Source organism: Lissotriton vulgaris, chromosome 10 (genome assembly GCF_964263255.1).
Source record: "Lissotriton vulgaris chromosome 10, aLisVul1.2, whole genome shotgun sequence".
Classification (NCBI taxonomy): Eukaryota; Metazoa; Chordata; class Amphibia; order Caudata; family Salamandridae; genus Lissotriton; species Lissotriton vulgaris.
Genome location: NC_141698.1, coordinates 1083077276 through 1083098701, shown reverse-complemented (window position 1 = coordinate 1083098701; position 21426 = coordinate 1083077276).

Below are 21426 nucleotides of genomic sequence, written 5' to 3'. Positions count from 1 at the left end.
AATTTGTTTTATTTATGTATATGTTTACTTACCTGTTAAACTCCGTAATCCATACATTACTACCCCCCACCTTGCCCCTCCTCCTCCCCACGTCACTGCCCGGCCGGTACTCCCACTACCGGCCGCGGCTGCATTCACACCATTCACAACGTCATTCAGGGGGCTACCCTGCTTCTCATCAGATCAGAGATCCGGTGTCCAGCTCCAGATAGGGGCAGTGCTACGGGTTTGTTGAGCTCAGGGCAAAATTCAATTTCCCTACTTGAGAACCCGGGAAACAGCTTCTTATTTGGCCATACCACACCGACTGGTCCTTGCACCCCCACGTCATAGTGCATTTGACTGCCTTCTCACTGGCTGCTGAGTGCACAAGGTTTGCTCCCTGATTTCTCCCCCTGAAGGAACCAGGCAAGCTCCTGTCAGGCCTCGGAGAAGTAGAGCTGTTGTGGCCATCCTGTCTGTCTGATGTCAGTCTGAGTGCCCCATTCACACCGCATTCACACCATTCATACGCTAGCCCACACACTGCACTCACACTGCAGGCATCCCTGGCTATGGGAAGCCAGAAACAATTAACTAATTATTAAGGTTTCCTGTGTTCTCTTATTGCGTACAGACTTTTATTTTGAACCTTCCTAGACAGACAGAAGCTGTCAGAGGATTTGTTTCAGAATTTCTCTCTGTCTGGATTATTCTGCAGATGTTGTAGCCACTGAGGTCAATAATTACCAATAGTCATCTTTCAATGTCGCTGCCAAAAAGAATGTCCTTCAAACCCATCGTAACAGAATCTGTTAAGGAACTGGTGAGACTGACCTAGTGCACGGCACAGGAATGTACAGCATTTCATTCTGTTTCCTCCTATCTGCTCTGCCCATTTCACAGGTGTGATTCAGGTATTCAAATGGCAGGGTGGGATCTAAGAATTAGAAGACACCCTGCATCTTTCTTCTGCACTGACTGATATCGCACTAACCGCTAACAGCATCCTGTGGCAATATTGATTTTTTCCACGCGGTAAGTTAGCTCATTTCAAATCTACCCGTGTCACCATGATTGTGCATGTAGAATCCTATCGTTGGTACCCGGTGATTTTTTTGGCCCAATTTTGCGTATTTCAGGCATGAACCCCCTGACAGGATCTAATTAGATGGTGGCTTTCTACCGCGCCCTCCTAACTACGTCTCACGGTAATATACCACCCTAAACTATCTCGCGACGGGGATCGCTAGAACCCACCTCTCCTCCGAGCCCCTTTTCTCCGTTGCTCGCTTCCACCATTGTGATTTATTCCTTCAAACGGGACTGGCTCCACTCCCAGCCCGGCTACTAATTTAATTGAATTCCAAGTATGACTATCAATGTGTCGATAACCCAGCATTCTAATGAATTAACCTTAACTTGCTCAATCGATTGTGTGCCAATTATGGTATAATTATTATGAGGCACGTCCCAATACCTTGAATTTAACTTTTAATTTTATACACCGAACTAGGTTGCCCGCCCCCCTTCTCTGTCCTGATGAAGACCCCACAGCAAGGGCACAACCAATCCTTGCAGTAGAGGGTCGAAACGTCGACAACCACCTACTTCACCATCAACTTCACTCCAACATTTATTTCATTCATTGTTATATGTGAAGTATGACTCTTTAATCCAATTGTGATGAACCTTCGGTCCACTACACTGTATATAACTCGGAAATACAGTCTCCTTAATTCATTGATTTTACTGTCACGTCCTTCTGTCTATCACTTTATCCTCACCCGAGCACCTACCACTACCTCTCCCCCTATTTTTATTCCTCTCGGGCACTGTAAAACCAATTGCATTATTGATTTGTTCTTGTATATATTCAGTATATCCAGTCCCGTTGTGAATGAAACAATGTGGACTCATTTATTGTTTGTGTAATTTATTGTTTGATATTTTTCACATCACTTCACACTTAAGCTGGGACCCCTCCCTCTTAGTACTTATTGAACCCAGGTCCCAGTGACTAGGTTTGGGTAAACCCTCCTTACATACCGCGCCTCACTATGGTGGTCATGCTGGCACCTGTGTCCTTCAGAGGCTCCACCTCCACCCCGTCAACCTTCACCCTCTGCTGGTACTTAGCAGTATTCGATAGTAAGGACGTCACTGGGACCATCTCTCTGTCCTCGAGTGAAATCAACGTCAGGCCTGTCTATTCACCTTCCCTATCTAGGGGCAGATCCACCCCAAGCGCTACACTAGCCACCCCGGGACTCCTGCCACCTGTTGGGGCTGGAGGTCTCTTGGGACACTGGGGATCCCCCTTGTAGTGTCCAACCTCCCTGCATTCATAGCACCGGACAATTTTTGGCTGCTGACTCTTGTCAGGGTAAGTGGGTTTTGGGGAACTGGAATGAGGTGGGGTACCTACTCCTCTCCCAAACTGTCTAGTTTGTGGGCCTCGTGAGAACTACTTCTTTTTATCTCCCCCCTCTTTCTTCTGGGGGACGCCCTGTCTGCCTTTTGTGCCATCTCCCCCAGGGCCCTTGTGTGACAGCCGGGTGCTCACCCAAGTATCCGCCTTCTCTGCAAGCTCACGGGGATCAGTTAGCTTGCGGTCCACCAGATGTTGGCGCATCTCCGGAAAACACTTATCCAAGAGGTGCTCTCTCAAAAATAAATTGTACAGGCCCTCATAATCATGCACCTCGCTGCCACGCACCCAACCATCCAGAGCCTTACAGGCATAATCAAAGAAATCCACCCAATTCTGCATGGACAGCTTATGGCTGCCACAGAACCTTTGGGGATACCATTCGGGGTTGAGGCCAAACTTTTTAAGGAGCGCCTTCTTCATGGGGGAATACCTGAACTGGTCCACCTTATCTAAGTACAGGAGGGTGTCCCTGACATTGGGAGGTATGTAACGATATAGGCCACCTCCCCAGTGTTTCTCGGGCACCCCATGGGCTGTAAAGGCCACTTCATACGCCTCCAACCACTTGGCGATGTCATCCCCCTGAGTGTAGCTCACTATCACCTCCTTAGGTAACCAAAATCTAGGCTTGTGTTGAGCCCCTGGTACGCTGTCACCATTGGGTCTTGCTGGCGCAATCAATTGCAAGGCTCTCAGCTCCAACTCCTTGAGCTGAAGCTCGTGCGCCAACTTCCTTTCTTCCAATGCAAATTCTTTATCTTCCCTCTCTCTCTCCCTCTCGTGCTCTAACTTGGCAAGCTCCCACCTCAATTCCCTCTCCTCCCTCCTGTCCTCATACTCCTGCGACAACATACTCCCTCTTGACCCACTAGCTTAGCTATCATCGTCAGAAATGAACTACAGATGAAGAGCTGCGACCTAGGTAGCACCCCGGACTGCGAAACGCTGTCCTTCCATATCAAATTAACACAAAACTATACCTTGAACTGCCTTTTGGTCTATAAACTGGCTACAGCCAAAATTAACCTGACAGCCTCACTAAACCCCTTCGTAGAATCCAGCGTGCAATACCCTGACTTTACCATCTTGGGGGACTTTAACCTCCATCTTGAAAATAGCGACAATACTGGAACAGCAGCGCTGACCGATACACTAAATAATCTGGCCCTAGAACAGATAGTCTATACGGACACACACAAATCAGGACACACCTTAGACGGCATCTTCACCTCTAACAAATACATTAAAATAATGGACTGCCTCCGCGTCCCTTGGTCTGACCATAAAGTATTAATATTTTCTTTAACTCTGGCTAACACAGAGGGGACAGCGTCTCCCCAGATATAAGACACACCTACTTTATACCTACACTGGTCCAGGAACGGCCCCTTAAACTACGAGACCACCTAGCGTCACATATACCCACACTAACCGGGGAATGTAACATGGCCACTGACCAAATCTCTAAATCAGAGGTCTTCAAACTTTTTGATGCCGAGACCCCCCTATCAGAATTTTCAGGCTTGAGGACCCCCCTCCTGACAAAAATTTCTAGAACTTGGTACTCCTCATCATCGACAAGCATAAACGCCCACAGTTCCCACTGCAAATAATTTTTCTGTTGGGGAAATATTATTAAACAGTGTATAGCAAATCAAATGTTTGTGGGTGCCTGTGGTTTGGAGTCACAGGCTTACTACACAGTTCAAACTGAAAGTCTCCAAAAAGAACAGTACTTTATATTGGGCAACTGGAATTTATGAGGCAGGGGAGGACCAAATGAAGTGTCTGTTTTAAATTTATAAAGACAAAGCTATATAAGTGCTTTTAAGGTATGGGAGACTACATGCATTTGTGCTTCCTGCAGACAATATTTGTGGTAGTAGCAAAGGCACCAAGATTGAAACAGTCCCCCAGACCATAAAACAGGCCAGCAAGCAGCTAAAAAAAATACTCATTGACCTGACTTGTCAACGCTTTGGGCACTGCCAGACTGTCCTATAGGTAGGGCAACTGGAATTATGAGGCAGGGGTTGACCAAATAATGCGGCAGGGCTGACTAAATTGTGTGGTAAGAAAATTTAAATAATGTTATGTGAAGATGTACATTTTGGGATAGTATTGCTTCATTATTTTTACATTTTTTACACATGGTAACACTGGGCAAGATTTCCCCTTATCAGTTCCAGTTTATTTATAACAAAAACGGAAACAGGGGAGCTCAAACATCAGGGGCAGAGCAGAAGAATACCAAAGACAGCAGTGGGGAAAGGGTGAGTGTGAAAATAAAGGGGGTGAGGGTAGCAACAGAGAGATGGTGGAAATGTAACCAGTGCCATCAGCAGTAGAAAGCGGATTGTTTTAAATGAACAAAGTTTCCAGGGGAATAAAGTATTCTGGGAAACATCTTCATGAAAATTCTTGCAAATAAGAATGTGTGTGTGTGTATGCATGTATGTTTGTGTGTGTGTGTGTCTGAGGGGTGAAAAGCCAGGGCATGGCGGATGTGGAAGAAGGCGGGGGAAGAGGCAGCTTGCTCAAAAGTTCTGTGAAAAACCTATACAAACGATTGAGAGTTTATACAACACTGAGGGTTGGTATTTTCAAATCCCCACCACTTCTGTTCAACAGACAGGTACAGTTGTGACCAGAAGATTACAGACTTGATTGGGTAAATATGTATGTCCCCAAATTAACTGCTTAAATGTACCCTAAATGACATAATTACCAACCTCATAATGTCCTCCATCAGTTAGTTACTATATGTGAGCCCATACACTGCAAATTAACAGAAAATACAAATTTGCTGCAGTTTGTACCCAATTCTTGGCCGTCCATAGTTTTTTTTACTATTTTCATTACGTCATTATAATGTTGCTTGCCTTTTTTACAGTACTGACATACAAGTCTTAACCTTGAGGCAACTTAACATACAGAGCAATGTGACAATCCATCATATTCTAGATATGGTATCTTTCATGATTTACAGGTCATGCGCAAGAGTAGGAATGCTTTTATTGAGATTTCCCTGGTGTCTTGAACATTTGGACAACATTCCTAGGTGTTGTGCCAAGTGCTATCACACCAAACTGGGGAGAGATTATGGCCCAATGGCTAGGGCGGTCGACCTCGGAGCTGGGGAACCTGGTTCGAGTCTCGGCAGGGATGCTCAACATTCTGTGATTCTGGGCAAATCACTTAATCTCCTCACGCCTAACTAAATGTATGTGTACGTCTGTAACAAAACTGGTGCTCATGTAAAGCGCTCTGATACCTTTCGGGTCTTGTTTGAGCTATATAAAACTCCACCTACCAAAAAAAACTCCTCAAACTGAAATCCTTAAATGGTTACAATTCAAATAAGCATACATGAAGCTGTGATAGTAAAGTCGGTTAGGCTTTGGACCCTGACCATGAACTCCCTCCTTTGTGGGCAGGTGTTCTGTTTTTTTCACTTTTTTTCCTCCAAAAGTATTGCAGCTATTGGCTCCTGCTTCACAAATATGCTTGTCGCGGCCTATACCTTGTTGCATTTCTTGCACGACAACTCTAACGTACACTGTTGTCATGTTTTATTGCACTCTTGAATTGATATTCAGAATTGGTGTTCATCAGCTTTGGCGCCTTACTCACTTGATAAATGAATAAATCCATTAAAAAAAACAATTTGAGTGTGGGTTTATGTTTGCATGAAGCAATTGATATTGTCTGCTTTGGTCTATCCAAGTTGAAAAGAAGAGCGTTGCTTCCGTGCCATAGCCTCTAAAGACCCACTGATGCAAGATGCGGTGTTCCCTGAAAACGAATATAACTGGTAAAGAAACTGTTCATAATGCAGCCAGAATCTATGATGATAATAATGATCAAAATATGAGTGTAGTGGACGAATGTGCTGAGGCACAGGAGGCTTCATCAACATGTTAACTTTATGAGTGTGTCTTCCATCCACCTTTTGGCTCAGAGATTCCCTTAACAAAACATTGGGCACATTTTTATTAAAAAAACTTAAAATACCTTCCCCACGATATACATTCAAGCCAATAAAAACGATTCAGGCCAAGACATTTCAGTGCAAGGTAGAAACAATGGCACACTGCCCCTTTCTTCAGTTTTACCTCGGGTGCCTGAATGCTCATTCACTTGGCATCTATATAATAGGCATATTTGCAGTGTCCAGCTCACCCCAAGAAGGCCCCTTGGTGCCCTGACAGATAACGGATGCTTATTTTTACCCAACTCAACAGTAATTCTTTTATCGACCTCGAAATGATGGAAGGCAGAGTGGACTCACCGGAATTCAAACCTGTGACCATGTGGTCAAAGAGAAACTTCTGGAGCATGTACAAAAGTTCATTGAGCCACCAGACCCCGGTCACTGCGCTCTCCTAATGCATGATTTTGAAAAATAGACCAAAATATTCAATGATAGCCCATACATAAGTGCAGTACTTTGCTTTAGTTTGATGTCACCTAGTAACGGCGGAATGATGCTGTTAAAAATTGATTTAAAAGAAATCATGGGACCACGCTGAATAAGAGAGTAAAAAGGCTTATGCAGTCAGTGTGAAATTGAACATAAATAAACGGTAATGTTGTAATATAGCCAAGTTTCGGAAATAGCATAGTTTGAAATAATAAAGGGAGGGGGTATGTGTGTAAATCTGAGGGGTGAAAACATAGTGGATGCGGAGGAAGGAGGGGGGAAGAGGCAGCTGACTCGGTTGCCCTGGGAACCAGGACACAGCAATGTGATCAGATACCAGGAGCAGCCACGAGGAAGAGGCACGGAAAGGGCACCAGCTGGAACTACACAGCAGTAGCAGCAACAACGAAAAAGTCCAGAAAAGGCAAAAGGGTGCAAGGCAGCGAAAAAAAATATATTGATGCACTTTATGTTAATTCCACAGGTGCGTATTCATGGCCCCAGCTCCCGGCATTTCCATGTGTGCATCCTGAGGTTTCTCTGATTGGAGGACAGTCGTGGATGAGGTTATAGTCTTTTACGGTGTCCTCCAATCAGAGAGCACATTGACACGCATTATTGGGAATCCAAAACGCAAACGTTTTGGATTCCGGATCCAGGCAGGAGTGCGCGACCCCCTTTGAATGAGTCCACGACCCCCCTGGGGGTCGCGCCCCACAGATTGAAGACCCATGCTCTAAATGGATAACATCGGCCACAAAAACAGCAGTACCATTAAAAAAGGCGACCTTTAGGAAAAAACAGCCATCCCAACACTGGTTTTCAGAAAATCTCAGGGCCCAGAAGCGAATAGGCAGGAAACTTGAAAGGACATGGAGAATAAGCTACAACTCAGATAGCAAAACCAAATACAAGACCTCCCTGAACATATACAAAAAACTGATCTTTACTGCAAAAAGCCAGTACTTTATTCAGAAAATAGAGGAGGCAAAAAACTCTAGTCAAGAATTATTCTCAACGGTAAAACAACTATCCAAAGTAAAACCTAACACTAACATGCCAGTCACTACAGAGTTCTGCAACACTCTGGGTCAATTTTTTATTGACAAAGTGACCCGGGTCTATGAATCTTTTAAATCGGCCAATCCACAAACCCCTACACGGGATAAAAATGACCAAACTAAGGACTTAGTTCCTAACACAAAATCAAAACCGGAGTTCAAATTCTGCGTCCCTGAGGCGGAACAGGTTCACCAGATAGTCATGGCAACTAAATCCGGGGCATATTCAGACCCATGCCCACCAAAAATACTCCATCTCTTCCCAGAGCTGTACAGTGAACAACTGATCGGCCTTATGGAACACATAATGAACTCAGGCACTTATCCCGCCCTCTGGAAATCAACATCAGTCCTACCCCTTTTGAAAAAACCCAACTTGGATCCAGAAGAACCCGGAAACTATAGGCCAATAGCTAGAATTCCTTTTGGTGCCAAGGTAGTTGAGAAACCTCTAAATAAACAAATTGCCCAATTTATTACTGAAGCAAACATCCTGGATCCCTCACAGTACGGTTTCCGTGAAGGGCACAGCACCGAAAAAGCCTTGCTGATGGCAGTGGAAGAGCTCAGGAACGTACTGGACGCCGGGGGGAAGGCTGCCTTGATATAATTAGACCTATCGGCGGCCTTCGATACGGTGAACCATGGTAAGCTCCTGGACCGACTAACAGCAGCAGGACTCCATCAAGACGCAAGAAATTTGCTGGCATCTTTTCTGGACAACAGAACATTCACAGTGGAACTGGGTGAAAAAAAATCTAAACCCTTCAACTCCCCCTGTGGGGTCCCGCAGGGGTCTTCGTTGAGCCCAACGCTTTTTAACCTATACCTAACACCGCTAGCCGGAATCATCAGGGCATGTGGCTTTCTGCCAGTGTCATACGCAGATGACACACAAATTGTAGTCTCAATTAAAAATGACACCTCAGACACAACAGATAACTTCAAAAATTGCATGAAGCAGGTCAGCCTGTGGATGGAGCAAAACTGCCTAAAATTAAACTGTGAAAAAAGCGAGGTTATTCTATTAGGAACAAATGCAGGAATCTGGTCCCCAGACTGGTGGCCGGTGGATCTTGGCAACTGCCCATCACCGGTGACCAAAGTAAAAAATCTAGGCATCTTGCTAGATAACAGACTCACTTTTGAGGCCCAAACCAACAAACTTTATCCACGATGTGGTCTATCCTAAAAATGATCAGGAAACTAGTGCCATACATCCCCATGGACTCCCGAAAAACGGTGGTGACCACCTTAGCCCTATCAAGACTCGACTACGGAAATGCATTATGCCGGGATGCAAGCCCAACACCTGACCAAATTACAATGCTTGCAGAACTCAGCAGCACGACTGATACTAAATATCCCGCGATCAGAGCATATATTGCACCATCTAGTCACACTACACTGGCTCCCCTTGGCAAAACGAATTAGATTTAAATCACTGTGTTTAACATATAAGACGCTCCAAGGTTCGGGATGCCTGTTCCTTAGAACCCACCTCAAGCCATACGTCCCCACAAGAGACCTACGCTCCAGCCAGGCAAAACTGATGCAAGTTCCTAGGTTCAAATAAACTAGATGGGGGGGCAGAAGCTTCCTACTATATGCTGCCAAAGACATGAATCGACTCCCCCTCGCGATTAAAAACAGTACCTCTCTAATGTCATTTAGGAAAGCGGTTAAAACATGGCTGTTCAAGTCCCGATAAACCAACTCTCACCAAGTTTCAGGACACCATGTCTTTTCTACAGCACCAAGACGCCCAAGAGCATATGAGCGCTTTACAAAACCACAAATGAAATGAAATGATATCAAATAAAATCACTACTACTTGCCCTGGAACGTCTTCCTGGCAACACATTTTCAGATACCTCATCATTAAGTAGGTGTAGCTCTTCTGGAGCACCCGTCCCCCCTGGTGCGCACAGCCCCTCCTGTCTCCCATCCCCTCTCCCCTCTGGGTGGGCCCTTACCCTTGCCCTCAAGGCAGTACAGAGTTCCTCCTTTGCGGCTCTCCGGCCAACCGGCACCCCCATCCCCTGACAAAATTCCCTTAGCTGCAACAATGTGTACTCTTCCAGGTCGGCTAGCTGGAACTCCATTTTGCCAGGTGGGGACCCAGATAAATCAAGGGAAAGATTCTAGGATGTAGGTAGCAGGATTAGGTCAAAACAGGTCTCTACACGCTCAGGTTAGACAGTGGGGGCCAATTGAGTAGGCTTGCTTGCACAATAGGTGTCTAGTCTAATTGCAGCGCACTCTGTCCCGCTGGAGGGTGCTGTATAGTCACAGGTCCTGATCCCACCGCTCGGCACCAAATGTAGGAACTGGGGTCACCAGTTCCCCGGGGGTAGCCTGGCTCGAGCGGGTAGGCACCCGAAAGCTTAGGTGTAAAGTAACTACACAGCACACGCATCCACTGAGACAATAAATGCATGCAAAGACTGAGACCACACCAGTATTATTGATTCAAATAAGTAAGTTTTATCTAAGATCAAGATCTTGGGCAATCAAAAATCACAGTAGTAATAACTTTTTTTTGTCCCTTAAAAGCACAGGTGTTTCATCACTCGGCCATAAATAGTTATATAAATAAATATTAAATATTAAATAACCGTAGGCCTGGCAACAGCCTGTGGTAAATAAAAATTACCGGGACTATTTTTCTATACATTAAATGACAATAAGGATAGCTCAATGAATGAGAGGCCGAGTCTGTGGTATCTGAGTCATACGGGCTTTAATTAAGTGGCTCGAGTCACTGGACATCGGGTTCCATCACCACTAGGGTTCAGGAAGGGATATTCAACATTTTATTAACATCACACATTATATATAGTAAAACTGTACAGTTGCATTGAATACAGTAGGCGTAACAAGTGAAAAAGAGAGAGATAAGAACATATGGGCGTGAAAGAAGGCGTGCACAGGGCGTGCACGGAGGTGTGTGTGCTGGTGGCGTCACAGAAGTGTCATAGGTGGGTGGATGCATAGAGAAAATCTGCAGGGTCAGCAGGAACCTTTACCACATATGCGCGCGTAACCGGGCATGACGTGGTATTGACGTGTAACTGGGGAAAGCTGGGGGACTTGACTTTAGCACTAGTAGAGGAGACTGATGTCTGGGATGTCAGAACGACCTGCACCTATAGCATGTCTGATATCTTGTGTTTGGAGGATGTATTATCTGAAGTAAAAGGTCTCTCGGGCAGAGGCCATTCATCACTGAATGCTAGTGGGTGCATACGTGTCTTTGTGCAATGCGCGGGGCCATGGGCCTACTATGGCAACGGGTACTGTAAATTACTTGCAAGGAGACAGGAAGGCCGGGCCCTTTGCTCTGCAGCCGGGAATATGTTTACCTATTTCACTAGACTGGAATGTGTTTTTGCGGAGGCTGAGCAGATAACTGTAGGCAAAATACCGTCTTGGCAGGCAGGCCAGGCCGAGCCGGGCACCGCTCGGCTGGGCAGGAAGTAAGGTAGAGGTCAGGGATGCATACCTAAACTGCAGCTTTCAGAGACAGAAGAGATTCGGAGCCCGAATTCAGGGTCTGGCTCGGCTGAGCCAGAAAACGTGTGCTTCTCGATGTTAAAACGTATACCATGTAAATGCATTGGCAACGTAGGTTTTCAGGCTGAATTATCGTTTCATTCATGGAGGATCTGGTAGATGACATGTTAACGTTGGACGCAAATGCATATGCGTCTTCATTCCGGCCATAGAGGGAAAATGCATGGATGTCATGCACATACATTGAACGTTGGGGTACACGATAGGGGACATACTTGGCCATATAAAATTCAATTTTCCTCATTCCCTCCTTGTCCCCTACGTTCCCTTCAAGATATATCTATCTTCATGAGACCATCTATCTGTTCATATAACATCATTTGCTCGTATATATGCTAAATCATACACTTCATTTTCTAGATCAGTCCCTGTCCTTTGGAGAAGACCGTCTTTGTCTGGGAAACAGGCTTTATTCATAACTGTATTCAGGTCTCCCCATATCCAATTGCTCTGGGAAACTGTGTACTTACTGCCTAATGAGGACATTAATGCAAACCATGCTCCGCACGAACCATTGTGCGAAAACGGATAAGGAAAGAGGGGCAGAGCTCCCTTCATTTTCTGGTAAGGGGGGAGTCGGCCACATACCCAGCAATTCGTGATATTGCTGGTCTGGTGAGAATGGTGTAACATACGGATAAAAGTGTTGTTGCGCAGTGCAAGTCAATAGGATAGTTCGTGAGGGGGCAGGTCACTGAATGTGTGCTCTACGGTGTCATTAAAGGGAGAATGTACATGTGAACCAAGCGGAGGAAAGAATACATGTAACGTCCAGCTTATACATATGTAATACTCAGAAAAAACATAAAAAGCAATGTAGCGATGCATCTACTACGTAGATTTTTACAATATTTCATTTTCATTATTTCCTGTCTATCTCTCTCACTATTTGGGTCTATCTCATACATGTCAGAAAACCTGTCTAACCGCTTCACCCGAGGGGGACTTAAACAATTAAACGCTGTCTGACTTACTAGACCTTAATTTGGCTTTATACTCCTGCTGCGGAGTATTCTCTAACAGAGGGAGTTTAGTGTCAGTATCTGAATCTGGGCAGTCCTTGGGAAACGTCTCTGGACACAGTCCATGGAATTTTTTGATGTGGCTAGAATGGAGCCAGCCTTTTCGTCCCTCCACCTTTACTGCGGTCCTCGTGGTCATCAACACCAGCTTCGGCTCCCGCCACCTGGGCTCCAGAGGGCTTGAGCGGTCAAAGTTCCTTATACAGACAAGGTTCCCCAGAACGATTTCATGCGGTTTCACTTGGGTGTTGTCCGGGAAAGCAGCCGCGACCTGTGAACGACAAGAGAGTAGTGCAGACATCAAGGAAGCCAGCTAATCTGTCAGCATATTACTATCAACATCGGTGATTTTACGCGGCATAGGCGTACCCCACATGTTTGGGGGACGACCGAAGACAATCTCATAAGGAGATAATCCGGTTCTGAAATGAGCTACCATACGCATGTAAAAGAGGGCAACCGGCAGGGCTACCATCCAATCCACACCTTTTTCTGCACAGACCTTCGCTAACCGTGTTTTCAGAGTCTGATTGTGTCGCTCGACGAGGCCTGCTGCCTCGGGGTGTCGTACGCATTGAAATTTCCACTGGTACCCTAACAGGAGTGATACCTGTTTCATGAGCCCGGACGAGAATGGCTGTCCATTATCTGAGTACACGACACGGGGCAAGCCGTATCGTGGGAAGAATTCACGAACCAACTGCTTGGCAGTGGTCACAGCAGTGTAATCTGGGAATGGATAAGCTTCTGTCCATCTGGATAGGGCACATACAACTACGAGGACATACTTGAATCCTCGACATCGATCCATCTGGATATAATCCATCTGGAGGACTTCAAAAGGGTGGTCAGGAGGATGAAATCCACCTTGTTCCACGGGAATACCTTTGCCTGGATTGAACTGACAACAGATCCTGCAGGTACGCACTTTCTGTTTTGCTGCTGCACGTAAATGTTTGTTGAACCAAAGGTTCTGTATGCTGTCTAACATGGCTTTCTCTCCTAAGTGTGCCTGACTATGTGCTGTATTAATGATAACTTGAACCATAGAGTCGGGGAGAAACCATGTGGCTTTCCCCTTTGTCATCCATCCCTGATCTGTCTGGACCCCTTGTTCAGTCCATTTCTTGATTTCGTCTGGAGTAGCATGTGTCTGTATGTCGAGTACATCTTGTGTGGGATCCCTGACTGTCATGCAATTCGTCAGTGATGGTACTTCGGTCTTTGTCGTGTCAGCTGGAATGTCTGTATGAGTCTGAGCTGTAAGCTTGGCTGTTCGATCTGCCAAGTCGTTACCCTGGGAAATGGTGTCAGTAACCTTCGTATGTGCTTTGCACTTCATGATGGCTATGGCTGTAGGCAAGTGTATTGCGTCTAACAGAGCTTGAATGAGGGGACCATGCTGTATCTTGGCTCCATGAGAAGTCATAAAACCTCTCTCTTGCCAGAGGACTCCGAAGTCGTGAACGACTCCGAATGCATACCGTGAATCTGCATAGATGTTTACTTTCAGGTTCTTGGCTCGTATGCAGGCTTGGGTCAGAGCGATGAGCTCTGCTGCTTGGGCAGACAGGGTGTCAATACGATGTGTTTCTATGACTTCAGTTTCAGTGGTCACTGCATATGCGGCCACTAACTCTCCTGTACTTGTTCTCATACACGAACCATCCACATAAAGTGTCAGGTCTGGATCGGGTAATGCAATGTCTGTCAAGTCTTGTCTTGGCTTCGTCATGGTGTTAATGACTTCCACACAGTCATGTGGTGTAGGGTCTGCTGTAATCGAGGGTAACAGTGTAGCAGGGTTTAATATATTGCAACGTCTGATCTCTATGTGTGGCTGAAACAGTGTCAGTTCATATCCTGTCAGTCTTGCTATGGTCAAGTGCTGAGCCTGTGTCCGGTTTAAGAGAACTTCCACTGAGTGTGGAACCTGTACTGTCAGGGGATGTCCTAACACTATGGAATCGCTTTGTCTGATAGCTAAAGCTGTGGCTGCAACTGATTTTAGGCACGCAGGCAAGGCCTGGGCTACTAGATCCAATGTACTAGAAAAATAAGCACAAGGCTTGTGTTTTCCTGCTTGATCTTGTGTGAGAACAGATAATGCTGTGCCATCGCGTTCAGTGACAAAAAGTGTAAAAGGTTTGCTGTAACATGGTGTCGCTAAAACAGGTGCTTGACATAGGGCTTTCTTCAATTCGTCAAAAGCAAGTGTATGTTCCTGAGTCCAAGGGAGGACAGTCGAAGTCGCTGCCTCCTGTGTTGTCAACTGTATGAGTGGTTTGGCTAGATATGCATAATGGGGAATCCATTGTCTACAGTACGAAGTGAGGCCAATGAAGGCCCATACTTCCTTTTGTGTCTTTGGATGTGGAAGATGTGCAATTAACTGAATGCGGTCAGGTGTCAGCTGTCTACCCCTCTTGGACAGCAAGTGTCCAAGGTAAACCACTTGCTGGGCACAGAATTGTAGCTTCGAAGGGGATACTTTATGCCCCTTTTCGGCCAGAAAATACAAGACTGTCAGTGATGCACGTTCGCAATCACGTTCTGTTCGCGCTGTGATCAATAGATCATCAACGTACTGAAGGAGGGCAGTGTCAGCAGGCATGTGAATACTGTCTAGTTGTCGTTTCAGTGCTTGGCTGTAAATACTAGGGCTTTCTGTGAACCCTTGAGGAGCACGTGCAAATTTAAAACTTCGGCCGTTTAAACAGAATCCGAAAAGATACTGGCTTTCCGGATGGATGGGAACACTACAGAAGGCGTTCTTGAGATCAATTACAGTAAAGAACGCAGCTTCGGAATCAATGGCAGTCAATAGGGAAGAAATGTCTGGGACCACTGGATACTGGGGTATGATGCATTTGTTGAGTTCTCGAAGGTCGATCACCAGTCTGTAGACCGGTGGTGCATTCGGGTCAGTTCGTTTAAGAATCGGAATGATAGGAGAATTACATACATTGGAGTCAGTTTCTACAACCACTCCTTGAGCAATGAGCTCGTCAATAATTTTCAGTAAGGCCGCTACAGCCTCAGGTGGTAACTTGTATTGTCGAATTCGGGGCAGTACAACTCCTTGTTTAAGAGTGACACGGTATGGTGTAATGTGCATGCAACCTACATCAGTTGGACCTTGCGCCCATAAATGCTGTGGTACATTCTGTAATCTCGGATCAAAATCTCTTAACACATAATGTCCTTTAAAATCACGTAAAAACAATCTCACTCCTTCCGGAGAACAACAAATCACTGCTCCTAGTTCTTTCAATGTTTTTATACCAAGTAAGTTTTCTGGACATGATTTCGTAAGTAACAAGTCTGTAGTGCGGGACAATGGACCAACTTCTAGGGAAACTGGCTTCGATACTTCGTTAACAATAGGCTTTCCTGAAAATCCCAGGGAAACATTTCTTGAGCCTGAGAGGGGTGCCCCTGGAACCTCGTCATGACTGATGGTAGTTCTGCTCGCCCCTGTGTCAATCAACATTTTTCTGTCTTTCCCTAATACCTGACTATGTACATAGGGACCCTCTTGATCTACAGGAACCTCGATAAGGGGCAAGCCAACCTCCCTCTCTAGGCTGTTTCATGAATACTGTTGATAATCAGGATAATCTGACTGTGCATACTGGTACATTTGCTGTGTAACTTGTTGTGTGGCAGCTATGGGCTGGGGTACGGCTACTGTCTGTTGTGTATTCTGAGGAGGTTGCGTGTTCTGCGAAACATGTTCCTGTCTTGGAGGACGCGGTCTTTCTTTCGTCTTACCTGTAGCTATATTGTGTTTCAGAACGGCGCATTCGTTTATATAGTGACCTGGCTGTTTACAGTAATTGCATGTCCCTTTTACAGGAGCTGCAGAATGACTGGTCGGTGCCGTACCCCTCTTCTGACTATCAGCTGGGACAGACTGCGCAACTAGTACTTTCATTTTTGTGTCTTTCATGCGTCTCTTTTCGTGTTCCTGCTCCTCTCTAATTCGGTTCTGGTGGTACTGTAACATTTGTAACATTTGGGAAGGGGTATTAGCTTGCCAGGTACTCTCAACCTTTAGTACTCTATTTTTAACTTGTGGTAAGGAATTCTCTACTAATTTGGTCACAAAAAGATGTGGATATGGTTCACTACTTGTTTTTAGCCCGCTATTAATAATGAAACATTTCTCGAATCTGGAATAATAATCACTAGTGTCTTCGTCTTGTTTCTGTTTACAGGCTGAGATGGCATCCCAGTCTTCCTTTTTAGTAGCTAGTAATCTTGGCAAAACTTGTATTAATAACTCGGGCAATGCTCTGGCTTTTTCCCTGAGACCAGTACCAGGGACTCGTGTATTATCTTCGTTTTCTAATTCTGCCCAGTCGATCTTTTTCTCTCCCACCTCCCATTCTTTTTCTTTGAGTTTTTCGTAAATGCCGGCTGGCAACAGTACCTTTAACATTTTAATGATATTGGGATACGTATACTCCCCCATGCGGAGCATATCTTTTAATTCACGGTGGAACCCTCCCGGATCTTTATCGTGACAGGGCACTAATTTTTTCATTTCCAATAGTTCTATTTTCGTTAAGGGGTGTAAACAAATACTCGTTCGAGCTCACCACCTGTTGTCCGGACGGGATGAACTTCTCGTAAGGGATTCTGTCTGTCTATGTAAAATGTTTTCCTTATTGGGGTGGAACAGGAACGAAATGTGGAGTCAGGAAAGTCCTGTATTTGTGTCGCTGTTCTAGAATGACATTAATTAAATCGGTACCTAGGCCTCTCCATCTATTTAGGAGTAACTCTTCCAATATATTATATAGGGGACCTGGATCAGAATGCTGACTTTCGTACAGTGTAATGAGATGTTGGATCATGTACATACCAACTAGTCGCTGTTCGTCTGGGGAAAGATTCAAAAATGTTTGCGCCACTACGTCATCTTTATATATGATAGAATTGCTAGCCCATTGAACTGCTGACCGGGCTAGTTCCTGTTCATGCATGGTACTAAGCTCAATGTAACCTATTCGTTGTTTCAGTACTTTCTCAGTGGCTTGGAATAGATGCTCAAGAGAACATTGTTCTGGTATGGGAGAAAGAAAACTTTTCTTACATTCTATGCGTATGGGTTTGTCAAAAGGTCTCGCCCTACCTATGTAAGCTATTCTATCTGGGTTCTCGGTTTCTATATCATCGTCTTCTGAGACTTCATCCTCTTTCTCGGTTTCATTCTCGTTGGCACGTTCTTTCTCACGTATGTCTAGAATTTCCTTACGGATTTTCCTTTACATGGCCTCTATACTACTTTGTTTATCATGCTTTCCGACCGCTATGTTATCACTCCAATTTAACATACGTTTAGTTACTTCTCTGTGTGGTTGATCCTGTTCCCTGATCAAACAATTTATCAAGAACTGTAAAATCAAACGTTGAGTTTCCACTTTTCTGTGTGCCATGGCCTCCTGTATACTTTCTGGTCCCTCCCCCGTTCTAATGAAGTGATATATCTTGTCTAATTTCTCTTTCATGCCTGGTAAAGTGATCAAATAATCTGTAACGCACCTTAATCGTAGTGAGTGTAAGACCAATGAGTCCTCACCCGGTTCATATATACAATCAGTAAGGTTCTTTCTAAGGGTTGCGTATGTTGCCTTTGGCGTTTGTTCCAGTGCTAAATCTCGTAATGATATTCGTTTTACTTGAGGAGGGGTGGAGAAACCCCCTCCCGCGGCTCCTAGATGTGAGCCACCGGGGCTTGCAGGGTGCACTGGCACTGGAAATATTGGTGTTGGTAAAGTAGGTGTAGGTAAAGTAGGTTGGTCCTGGGTTACAGGTGGAGTAAAAGGATTGCCAGGACCAGTGGCAGGAATCGTGTTATTAACAGGGTTGTGAGGTTGAACATTTGGAGGAGGATTTGTATTTGCATACTCTGGGACAGTGTCGTCTAAGTAGGAAGAAAGGAAAATTTCCGCTGCGGTCTGTTTATGACGTAGCTTAGTCGGGACCAGTGGTGGTGGCAAGTTACAGGGTACTTCCGGGGTCGCCTTAGGTAGGCCCTCGGCGAGAAGGGGGTACATGCCTTTAATAAGGGCATTTCTTTGTCTGTCTAATTGCTCTGCCTTAACTCTTTCGCCTTCTTCTAGTAATTCTTTTTCTTGGGCTTTTTGTAAATGTAAATGTAAATGTCAAGGTATTTGTAGAGCGCACTGTCACCAAGCGGTTTCCTGGCGCTATTACTCATACCGCTGAGGAACCCATCCTGGCTTTCCCTGTGAAGTGTCCACTCCTGGGCACCCCCAGGGTGAAGCCAGGCATCCTAGCGCTGTTGGGGCCGGTGTGGAGGTTAAGCAAGCTATTGCCCAGAGTTGCAGCGTGGGGCCCATGATTAGAATAGGCACCGAGGCGAGAATTGTCAGGTCTGAGGAAATTGAGCCCAAGACCCGCCGAGGCGGGAATTGAACCCTGGTCCCGAGCCAGAGCTTTGCATCAGGGTCTGCCGCTCTAACCATTGAGCCACACTCCTCCACTGATGCTTCTCTATTTCTCTCTGCTTGCCTGAGTTACAATGCTTGCAGAACTCAGCAGCACGACTGATACTAAATATCCCGCGATCAGAGCATATATCGCACCATCTAGACACACTACACTGGCTCCCCTTGGCAAAACGAATTAGATTTAAATCACTGTGTTTAACATATAAGACGCTCCAAGGTTCGGGATGTCTGTTCCTTAGAACCCACCTCAAGCCATACGTCCCCACAAGAGACCTACGCTCCAGCCAGGCAAAACTGATGCAAGTTCCTAGGTTCAAACAAACTAGATGGGGGGGCAGAAGCTTCCTACTAAATGCTGCCAAAGACATGAATCGACTCCCCCTCGCGATTAAAAACAGTACCTCTCTAATGTCATTTAGGAAAGCGGTTAAAACATGGCTGTTCAAGTCCCGATAAACCAACTCTCACCAAGTTTCAGGACACCATGTCTTTTCTACAGCGCCAAGACGCCCAAGAGCATATGAGCGCTTTACAAAACCACAAATGAAATGAAATGATATCAAATAAAATCACTACTACTTGCCCTGGAACGTCTTCCTGGCAACACATTTTCAGATACCTCATCATTAAGTAGGTGTAGCTCTTCTGGAGCACCCGTCCCCCCTGGTGCGCACAGCCCCTCCTGTCTCCCATCCCCTCTCCCCTCTGGGTGGGCCCTTACCCTTGCCCTCAAGGCAGTACAGAGTTCCTCCTTTGCGGCTCTCCGGCCAACCGGCACCCCCATCCCCTGACAAAATTCCCTTAGCTGCAACACTGTGTACTCTTCCAGGTCAGCTAGCTGGAACTCCATTTTGCCAGGTGGGGACCCAGATAAATCAAGGGAAAGATTCTAGGATGTAGGTAGCAGGATTAGCTCAAAACAGGTCTCTACACGCTCAGGTTAGACAGTGGGGGCCAATTGAGTAGGCTTGCTTGCACGATAGGTGTCTAGTCTAATTGCAGCGCACTCTGTTCCGCTGGAGGGTGCTGTATAGTCACAGGTCCTGATCCCACCGCTCGGCACCAAATGTAGGAACTGGGGTCACCAGTTCCCCGGGGGTAGCCTGGCTCGAGCGGGTAGGCACCCGAAAGCTTAGGTGTAAAGTGACTACACAGCACACGCATCCACTGAGACAATAAATGCATGCAAAGACTGAGACCACACCAGTATTATTGATTCAAATAAGTAAGTTTTATCTAAGATCAAGATCTTGGGAAATCAAAAATCACAGTAGTAATAACTTTTTTTGTCCCTTAAAAGCACAGGTGTGTCATCACTCGGCCATAAATAGTTATATAAATAAATATTAAATATTAAATAACTGTAGGCCTGGCAACAGCCTTGCTCCTAGTCAGCACCTGCAAGGAATTCTTTATAAATACATTTAAATCACATTGCATTAAGCATCCATAAGCATTTCCTTATGTAAGCAACAATTTCACTTAGTGACTAAAGGCATTGAGGAAACTTTGCATTAGACAAAAGTAAACCGACCATTAAGTAGGAGTAAAACATTTCATGAGGATCATAAAGGGTCGTTCAGCAGAGGTAACCACTTCCTCTAGGTAGGGCAAACAGTTCATTAGGCCACATTACCCAAGGCATTAGGCAAAGATAAACATTTTGTATATACCGGCTACATTAGCCATTACCATACTCCTAGCAGGGGTGTTCTCCTCTGGCTTAAAAGTTATTAGGGCCTCCGCAATGCTAGGGTGAGTTCAGGGGCCTGGCATTCCTGCAGTGACCCTTCCACAACAATGGGGGGCCGACCGGGCTCAATACAGTCTCCCGCGGGGAGGGGCGATCTCGGGGGGGGGAAGAGCGCTTCACAGGTAGCCCATTTCACTTCAGGTTCAGGCTGGCTAACAACTCAGGCAGAGTAGGACAGCAGAAGGGATAAGGTAGGACAGCGCAGGGGCCCCAGGTTACGGCAACAGGGCGCAGAGGTGAGACAGCCCAATACCTGGTTGATCCCCAGTAGTCCTGTATAGCGCAGGGGGGCTTCTTCCTGGCGCTTGTTGGTTCTGGCGCCCTTCTGTGATATTAGAATCTTGGTTTCTTGAGGAGGGGGGTGGTCAGTGGAAGGCTTTCCTCAGCAGGTCACTTCAGATAGTTCCTGGGTTCCCCTCCCGTCGGGCCAGATCAGTGGGCTAGTTCAGTGTTCCTCACATAGCTTGGTAGGCAGCGCCTAAACCCTGTCACCCCCAGTGGTATAGGTTCCTGACTAGGCCCTCCCATCTAAGTCTCCTGCGTAGGGTCCCCCAGGTAAGTGATGCCCCAACTGACTGGAAAGTTTCCCTCCCTTTTCTTTTATAGTGGCAGTTGGCAGTTGGCAGTGGGCAGTTGGTGACCACTCCCCTATTCTGGAAGGTTCCAGGAGCTTCCTCACTCTAGCTATGGGCAGGC